The 10597-nt window shown below is 32.5% G+C and overlaps 1 non-coding gene across 1 annotated transcript; it reads left to right on the top strand.

Annotated features, from left to right (window-relative positions):
- The first annotated feature begins 4133 nt into the window (after positions 1-4133).
- On the top strand, positions 4134-4268 carry LOC120363821 (small nucleolar RNA SNORA48). The gene has a single exon (XR_005579258.1). It is a non-coding gene; the product is annotated as a small nucleolar RNA SNORA48 (small nucleolar RNA).
- The last annotated feature ends 6329 nt before the right edge of the window (positions 4269-10597 follow it).

The raw sequence follows: 10597 nt of genomic DNA on the forward strand, positions 1-10597 counted from the left end.
GCAATTCTGAATGCATCTCCCCCTCTGGATGCTAAATCACACACTGTTTGCTACTGCTCTGATGGGTTGATTTTAAGCTATTCAGTCCCCTAGTTGCCTGGTCCAAATATTCCTCACACTCACTGGTCCTGGCTTCTATCTTTCCAGCAAACTTTTGTTGAGAGGGCAATCATTTTGACAATTAGTCTCTCATAGAGAGATTAAATTTAGAAAGCCAGATTCCCAAAGAGTTTTATAATACATATTGTTGTTTAGAAATAGACTTCCCCTTAAAAATTTCACATAAATTCTTGTTAAATTAAAATAGGAGTTTAGATTGAAAAACAGTTTTACACATCTGCTAAAATGATGCATACAGAGAGAGAGAGAGCCATAGAGGGAATCAATTTTCATTTTAGATAATTTGTGAGCTTATCGTTTGTGTTACCTGTGATGATGATGACTGGCACAGAGAAGTGACATCTACAAGATTCATGGATTCATGTTAGTAATTTGATATGCTCTTATTTATGAGATGGCATAGATATCACTTTCCTAATTAGTTTAGTAGCCCTGTAATAGAATGTCATATATTTTTAATCTTAATTTCAGATACATAAATGAGGTTAAATGTTTTCAGCAAGTAATACTCCATATTCTCACTAATTTCCAGAAAATATAATCAATCACAACATAGAAAAGAAAGAAAAATGTTAGTCAATAGCTAATCTGAAGCTCTGTACCAAATTCACTAAGCAAGATTGTTAATATATTTCCCATAATTATAAAATGTAACAAATTTACAAATATATTATAAAAATTGCTTTAAAGAATCATTATTTTCTCCTTGTTTTAATACTTTTTATCTAAATATGAGAATTTTGAATATTTGTATATGGGTCTAAATGCATGTACCCCTTAATGCAAGAAATATTTAGAAATTCTAAGTATATCTGTCTTGCTAAAAGACAGAAATTGATAGTTTTAAGTTTCTTGAGAGGAATGCCAGATTTTTTTTGTGCATATATCAGTGATGACAGGCTAGTCAGTGGCCTATTGCTAGAATAATTTAAGTTTCAAAGTAGACTAATAGGAGTTGGCTGAAGTTTGCCTGTGCACATTCTTTAGTGATAATAAGTATAGAATTACTCATTTGTAAAGGCTTATGTCATAAGCTTACTGTCTAAATGATGAATACATAATTAAATTAAACAGAATTGAGACAGATGGTTCTAGCTTTTGATAAATGTGCATATCTTCATAATCAGATAATAAGTCTGCTGCCTGGAAGATCAATTGGGATATAATAACTTTGAAAACTAAATCATTTCATTGTTTGGCATTTATGAGACATGGTAAAAAGCAAATTCCATTTTAATTTACTTAAAATATTGCTTATTGTCTTCCTAAGCATGTGTTTTAAAATGAAAAAGCAGATATTGTCATTTTGTTTCCTTCTCATGCAAAATTACTTATTTTGCTATTTAGACTTCAGAAAATTATTTCAAAACAGAATTTTTTTTGCTGGTAGATAATCCTGGGTAATAAAGGGAAAATAAAGCAAACTATAAGGTATTGTAAAATATCAGATATTTAAAGCATAGAAAATGAGAATAAAACTACTGAATGTAGGCCAGTCATGGTAGCTCAAGCCTGTAATCCAAGCACTTTCGGAGGCCTAGGCAGGTGGATCATTTGAGGTCAGGAGTTTTAGAACAGTCTGGCCAAGATAGTGACGCCCTGTCTCTACTAAAAATACAAAAAACATATAACCAGCTGTGGTGGTGCATCCTGTACTTCCAGCTTACTGAAGAGGCTGAGACAGGAGAATTCCATGAACACAGGAAGTGGAGGGAGGTTGCAGTGAGCCAAGATATCACCACTGTACTCCAGTCTCCGTGACAGATGGAGACTCCTTCTCAAAAACAACCAACCAACCAAAAACCAAAAAAACATACTGAATGTATTTTCTTTATGTATATTTATAAAGTAAAATATGAAATTTTAGTAAGAGTATATTTGAAATCTACTATATATGGTTTGTAAATCTAAGCAATAAATTTTTTTTTAAGGAAAATACGTTTTGCTTTTAGGCTAATCATAATGCATTATTTTAAATTTTTTGCATCAATAATGCTATAAGCAACTTGCAAAGACAAGTTAATATAATATTCAATGTTATTATTGATGAGATTTAATATTATCCTATTAATACAGATTTACTTTCAAGGAAGTTTTGATGAGTTATGGGGTATTAAGAGTTAGTTAACGGCTTCTTTTTCCCAGTACTTTATTTAAAAATCTACTTTACTTAGTTAGTTTCAAATTTAAGAACAATAGTATTTAGAAATGCTTGTTTTTCAAATGAGTTTTATCTAAGCTATTCTTTTTTTAGCAACTAGATGACAGATGGTATAAATTAAACTCCATCATTTCTAAGGACTGTCAAACTGACAAGATCTAAGTGCTAGTGTTAGTATTCTAAAATGTTTTTCTTTGTTGGTATCTTGTTATTCTCAACATCAAAATTCCATTTGAATTCTATTTGAATTTTGATGTTGAGAATAACAAGATACCAACAAAATTCTATTGAAATGTCCTTACCAAATCCTAGTAGTTCAAACCAAAGAAATTCCTTCTTTATTCAGATAAACATTTTTTTAGAACAAAGTAATAGATACGGATATTTAGTTTGAATTCATGAAATTTAAAGCTCAAAGAGTATAATCCTTCTTAAGCAGAAAACATAAATTATCTTGATAACAGGAAAAGTAATACAAAACGTGAAAATACCCTTTGCATTTTGTAAGTCTGATGGTAATGATAGACATCAGGTGGAACTGGGAGGTCAGAGGAGTCACTATATACAGGTATATTACATTATAGAGTGAGAAGAATTATAGAAAATGTGTTTCACTGCAAATTTGTGAAGAGAATCCTGTTTCAGAGTATCTTTTGGTTTCTGAAATAGTAATTTTTTTTTTCTGATGGTTCATTACTTTTTTGGAAATTCTAAGTTATTTCATATTTTTCAAGATCTTGTGATACACATTTGGAATTCTATACATTTATTTCATTTCAATCAAAATCCTTTTGGCATCTGTATTAGTTTGCTTGGGCAGTACTTCACTGGGTGACTTAGAAATTTATTATCTCACAAGTCTGGAGGCTAAGAACAGGACATCAAAATATAGGCCAGTCCATTTGATCTCAGAAATCCATAAGGAAATTCTTTCTTGCCTCTTCCTAGCTTCTGGTAGCCCCAAACTTTATTGAATTGTGACAGCATAACTCTAATTCTTACATGGTATTCTCTCTGCATCAGTTGACCTGGTCCTCCATCTGCGAAGCTTTGAATCTGTGTTCTAACTGGTGCCCTTTTGTAAGGACACTTGGATTGGATTAAGTTCCACCCTAATGACCTCCTCTTTATCTTGCCTGCATTGACAAAGGCTTCTTTTCCAAATAAGGTCAGTTATGAAGCACTGGTGGTTAGGACTTCAACACAGAGCATCCAATAATTTTATTAAATAAATATTTTCCCTTCCTTATTTCTTCCCATGCATTATTCTGCTCCAGACTTCATGCATTTGCCAGATTCCCTGCCCCATCCCAAAAGATGGAGTTAATAAGCTTCAAGGTAAATGCAATATAGGATGACTCCTCATCTGTTCCATCACCTCATTTTCCTGATTTCTGATGCTGAGTTTTCTAAAAGACAATGAAAGGGCAGAAATCTCCTTGGATTGTTTCAGATATAAAACTTTATTTATTATCAAGTATATACACATTGATACTTTTAATTTTCAAGTGAAAATTATGTAATATATTGCACTTATCAATTATTTTATAAAAATACATTGTTTACTATATATTCTAGAGTATCAAAAATGTGCTAAATAAGGAAGAAAAGGTTTATAGCCCATTGGGATTACATACTAATCCCACATATCAAGAAAAATATAAAAACTAACAAATGTGTTGGATTGAAAAGTAGATGTGATGAATGGTGGAGAACTTCCTGCTTTTCTTTCTAAAAATCATTGAAAAAACACAAAAGAGAGAAACTAATGAAAACACAAACCCAATATGAGCAAAATTCATGAAATTACAAATTACAACTTCAGTGGAAAACATTGACAAAAGCAGAATTTTGGCCCTCACTTGGGTATAGTGGCATCTGACTGGTGGTGCCCATCTCATATCAGCCAGAGACAAAGCAACCCCTTGTTCACCCCAGCTTGGCTTTTGATCTGTGTCCATGCCTAATTCATGCCTTGGACACATAGGTAAAGAAAAAGAAAAAAAAAAAAAAGAACAGTTTTTTTTGGGGGGTATGTGAAGGGTGGCACAAAAAAACAAAGTGAAAGAGAATGTTCGTGATTTTACATCTCAGAAAAAATATACTAGGGGAGTTAAGACTCAAAATATCAACTATTAAAAATAACGTAAAGGAAATAAGAAATAACATCATTAAAACATGACAATTGTTGAATAACGAAAATACTATTCAATTTGGTAAATTCCTGACTTATAGATAGAGTAGCTGTAATCTGTGCAAGCCACTGTTCTATACTTAAAAAAACGAATTGATCAGTAAGGTCAAGCGCGGTGGCTCAAGCCTGTAATACCAGCACTTTGGGAGGCCAAGGCAGGAGGATCACGAGGTCAAGAGGTGGAGACTATCCTGGCCAACATGGTGATACACCATCTTTATTAAAAAATACAAAAAATCAGCTGGGTGTGGTGGTGCATGCCTGTAGTTCCAGCTACTTGGGAGGCTGAGGCAGGAGAATCACTTGAACCCGGGAGGCAGAGGTTGCAGTGAGCCAAGACTGAGCCACTGTACTCCAGCCTGGATACAGAGATAGACTCAGTCTCAAAAAAAAAAAAAAAAAAAAGAAAGAAAGAAAAAGAAAAAGAAAAAGAAAAAAAAAATGGTCAGTAAAATAAAGCCATGACTAGATATTTTATAAAATATTTGATTCTAAGACAGGGTATTATTTTAGAATACACAAACACTACATTTGTAATTCAAAGCTATCCTAACCCAAGCCTCTTTTATGATCCAGCAGACATGGCCTGTCTTATATCAGACATTTTAACTTCTCTCTGTGTATTCATTCAGTGTTATTTTCTTATCACAGACTTCCTCTACTTGTGACTACTATGTTCTTTTCCAACATTCTTTGGCTTTTACTTGGCCTATCATAATCTGTCCTTTTCAATTTCACATCAAAACCTTTTAAATCCTGCTTTCAATACTTCAAAATTTATATTCTAAGAATTTACTAATTCACACTAATGAGAAATGACTAGATCTCTCAGGTTATAGTTGTTGATCCAAAAGACATCATAATTTACTGGGCAATTTATTGATTTATTGATCCTTGGAAAAGGTATTATTTCTGATCAATTCAGCTGCTCTTAATATGGACAAGAGTCATATGCCATTATATACACATAGAAGGAAGCTTAAACATGTCTATTAACAACATACCTTTACTTAGAAGCATACACACTTTTCTTCCAGTACTTAGAATGTACACAAATCAAGCATTGCTAGTATATTTGCAAATTGCCATAACTTTATGAATTTGGCAATATGTGCTAAAATATACAAATATATATATACGCTTTGATCAAGCATATCTACTTCATGGGGTCTCTATAAATAAAATTTCACATGTGAAATATAATATATACAAGTTTGAAGCATAGACTGTATTGTCATAGATTGGAAGGAATCTAAAGTTTTAAATCGGGATCTCATTTAATACTATGTTACAGCCATTTAACAAAATAGTCTGCTTATATAAGACATATTATAGATTATCTTCTATTTTGAAATGATAGTTTCTCCAATATGAATCATCAAATTAAACATAAAGATCATTATGTAAATTATATATATATATATATATATATATATATATATTTGCTTATATATTAAAAAACATGCAGATGTAAAAAAAAAAAAACTAACATTTTGCTCATGGTTGTCTCTTCAGGTGACTCATGTTTAGGAGACAGATACTTGGAGAACTTTTATATTCAACTTTGAAACTTTTGAATGTTAGGCCATTAGATTATAACTACCTAGCGAAACACTATATTCATTAAAATAATCCAAAATTACCATAGCTCATAAGAAGAGAAACTATAGGAAATTAAGTTCAAAGACCATTAAGAAACTTCTTAAAATCTTGAGGAATGATGAAGTTTTGGATTAGAACTAAGGCGGATTTAAGAGACGTAGTAAGTAAAATGAATACTATTCACTGAAAGAGAAAATGTAAGGGAAGAGTGAGGATGAATGTGGGGGAAGAGCGAGGATGAATATGAGGGGAGAGTAAGAATGACTATGGGGAGAATGAATATGAGGGAAGAGCAAGGATGAATGAATATGGGGGAGGAGACAGTAAGAATATGGGAGAAGAGGATGAATATAGGGAAAGAGTGAAAATGAATATGGGGGAGGAGCGAGGAAATACGGAGACCAAGTGTAACTCCCAGACCTTTAACTTGATCAGCTAGTTTGATGATGACAGGACATGTCGACATTCGAGAAATTTTAGAGATAATTATGGTGGAGGGAATAAAATAAGAATAATGTGCATTTACCTTAGGAGATCAGAAGTAGCTTACGGGAGCAATCCCATTCAACTGTGACTGTCCCACCAGACAATTCTGACAATCAGTGAGCAAACACTCTAGGATATTAAACAACAATAACAACAAAAAGTGAGCAGAGCAGTCATGTTCCTGCTTTCATGGTAACTGTGGCTTTATGAATGAGGCTAAGAAGTGGTTGCCTGTGAAATAAATCTCCCTGGGAAAGATAGGTTAGGCTAAGAGATAATGATGAATAGAAATTGGCTAGAATAAATGGGACCTGTGTATAAAGAGGACTTAAGAAAAAAAAAAAAAGCCAGAAAGAAATCAGTTATGTCTGAAGTAAAGAGATACAGAGAAGGTAAATAATGAAATGTCTAAATATCATTAAAGGTATGAAGGCTGGGCTTTAGCAAATGCTTTAGAAAATGAGCCAGTTCTAACAGATTCCTGGGGGATACATAGCAAACAAAATTATTGATCTTGTTAATGAAATTTTACTATTTAACTAAGCATTGTAACTATTTTATTTTTATACTTCATAGACTGGATGTCTTTGGATAACCACTTACCAGGAAAAATTGCTTCACAAATAGGTACAGTTACGGCAGTCTTACAGCACAGCAGTTTCCTCAACATATTTATCATTGAAACATTAAGCTTCTAATGGTAATATGAATTTTAAATTAATGTGACACATGACAAATGAATTAAATTTTCTATAGGAAATATTCAAATACACTTGGTATTAAAGTGATGGTCATAAGGAGAAAAAAGTAATTTAGTTAAGAAAATAGAAGATGCCCTCTATGATATAAATACTAGAATAGAATGTCTAATGTTCATGCTGTGTTCTTTATAAAGGTAATTCCTTTAAACGCCTAGCAATAGAGCAAATAAGGCATTTTTATTACATTGTTCTACATTTTTTCACACAGTGGCAATTTGTGTCTATTTGTAATTAAAATGATATTAAGCAGCCCCATTTTCAGTTTTAAAATATCTCACAGTAAAGGTTTCATATAAAAATCTTCACCATTTTTATAGACTTAATTATATAATAGGTATTCCTGTGTTCCAGTGTAAAAATAGTGATACATTGTCTAAACACTTTCAAAAGAAGACCTGTTTGGAACTTAATCTTGTACCACCTTTCATTATTTCTTAATTGATTCCTGTATTTTTATAAGTAATTTATCCCTCCTTCCCTACTCCTTCAACTGTGTATGTCTCTCATTTATAAAATGCGATTAATAATACCTAGATTCTAAACGTGGACGTCATAGCCCATTACTACATTGTGATACATAGTAGAACTCGATTCAATTTTCTTGCTTTATAATTCTGTTATTTTTTTTTAATCGCATTTTAGGTTTTGGGGTACATGTGAAGAACATGCAAGATTGTTGCATAGGCATACACGTGGTATTCTAATTAATTAAACTATAGACAGAAATAAAATAATTTGAGAATAATTTGAGTATTTCTCCAAGATTTTGACAATTAATCATTTCCTTAGGTAATCATCACTTCATATGCACCGTATAAATTTTCCTAGGGCTGCTAGAACAAAATACTACAAACTGGGCAGCTTATGACAACAGATATATATTCTCTTGCAGTTTATAGCGGAGGTTAGAGGTTTGAAATTGAGGAGCTGGCAAGGCCATGCTCTATCTGAAGCATCTGGAGGAGGATTATTCCTCTCCCACTAATCCTAGCTTCTGGTAGCTGCAGGCAATCCTTGGTTTATAGTAGCATAATTTCCATTTCTTCTGTCATCTACATATGACTGTCTTCTGACTGTGTTTGTGTCTAAATTTTCCCCTTCTTTAAGGATACCAATTATATTGGATTACAGATCCATTCTACTCCAGTATGACTTCATTTTAAATAATTAATCTACAATGGCCCCATTCTCAAATAGGATCATACTCAAAGGTGCCAGGGGCTAAGTTTTAACTCTTTTGGTAGCAAAAGCAAATCAACCCATAACAAGTACTAAAATGCATATAAAACAAAACAATAATTCATAAGCTACATTAGGATGACTAACAGAAATATTAATTGCTTGATTTTCATTATATGTAATATACTGCAAGTATTATTACATATATTGGCTTAAGCTAGTTTAGTCTATTGTTACAAAATAGAGAAATGATCTCATGCTTTAAATAATGTGAGGGTTCTTTCATATCAGAGAAAGGCTTATATCCTCTTAAAATGGGAATTTCTGTGCATCAGAATTTGTACTGGCAACAATAGGTATCAGGTACTCCATACATTCTAAATGAGTAAGCTAAAATTTATGTAAGGTTGACTAAAATATCAAGAAACTATGTCTCTTGCAACATCACAGTCTAGTGTATATTATATAATGTACACTAGACACACACAATAGGTAATGTATATAATTATATATTACATACATAATTTATTTGAAACTCACAAGTTTTTTGAGAGCATTTTTTAGAATAAATGTTAGTTGTATTATTTTTTCTTTTTTCTCTCTCTCTATAGCTAGTGAAAGGGTATGGTAAGACATTCCTGAAATATTTGGCACCTATTTCCTGGAGTACAGAGGAAGGAAGTAGTACCTGACACTTGTCTAAGAAAGTTTAATATCAGATAATTGATTAGAGGTCCCCTGAGGCAGAGCTAGGAGTATCCTATGCTTTCATTTATAAAGAGACAACATATTAAATGTTTCCTATGGGACAGAATAGATGTTTCAGAAGGAGTTTGAACACCCTTTATAAGACTTTTTGACATAGTGGATTCTAACAGAAAGAGTCATTTTTGGATTCATGCACAGAAGTCAAATTTGATGAGAAATGCATGAGGAATGAAACTTAAAGAAAGTACATAGCACGGGAATAAAAAAGATAGGCTAGGCGCAGTGGCTCACACCTGTAATTCCAACACTTTAGGAAGCTGAAGTGTGCAGATCACGAGGTCAGGAGATCGAGATCATCCTGATCAGCATGGTGAAACCTCGTTTCCACTAAAAATACAAAAATTAGCTGGGTGTGGTGGCGCCCACCCGTAATCCCAGCTACTCAGGAGGCTAGGGCAGGAAAAATCACTTGAACTTGGGAAGCAGAGATGGCAGTGAGCCCAGATCGTGCCACTGAACTCCAGCCTAGTGACAGAGCAAGACTCTGTATCTAAATAAATAAATAATTAATTAAATTAAATTTAAAAAAAAAAAAGAAAAGAAGAACCATATCAATGCTTCCCCAGTGTAGGTTTCCAATATTAAGTCATTACAGTAGCTACAACAACAACAACAACAAAAAAAAAAAAAAAAAAAAAAAAAAAAAAAAAAGAAAGCTTAAATTTAATTGAAAGTTCTATTTAGATTGTTCTTTACTTTTAAATCTGAAAATTAGTTCCTCAGTAACTGAAAAGTTAAAGATCTGACTGAAATACATAGAACACAGGGCCAAGCATTTGAAAGACAATGTAAGAGAAATATATATTTTAAACTCTGTTTTGTAATTTAACTTGAGATTATTTTAAAATGGTTAAGTATACATAAGTTGTGTATGTATGCCAAGTATTATTGTACTGCCTTTACCATGAGTCCGTTTGTCAATCCAGCTACTCAAAAGAAATATATACATGTATATTTTTTTACTTCTCTTTGAAAAAATCCCAAATAATTGATGGCCTTCTTCTGTTACACTAAGGTGAAAGGCTGAGTGTTCTTTCGGTAAGCTGTCACATACCACCACTAAGATTTTCTTCAGGCAGTACACTTCTTTAAATGTTTGGTAAGCTTTAGTATAATTTGCATTTAACTAATCACCATGTTCTACAATGAAAAGATCAACCTTCAGTTTTCAACTTATCCTAATTTTAGAAGATAAGAAATAGTATGATCTTACACTGTCAAAGTGATTTGATACACTTCCTTTCTTTGCTTGACATTGTACTGGAAATTAAAAAAAAAATGAATGGAGATTTATGCTGAGCACAGGTCACATGGAATTATTTAGTT

Source organism: Saimiri boliviensis, chromosome 3 (genome assembly GCF_048565385.1).
Source record: "Saimiri boliviensis isolate mSaiBol1 chromosome 3, mSaiBol1.pri, whole genome shotgun sequence".
Lineage (NCBI taxonomy): Eukaryota > Metazoa > Chordata > Mammalia > Primates > Cebidae > Saimiri > Saimiri boliviensis.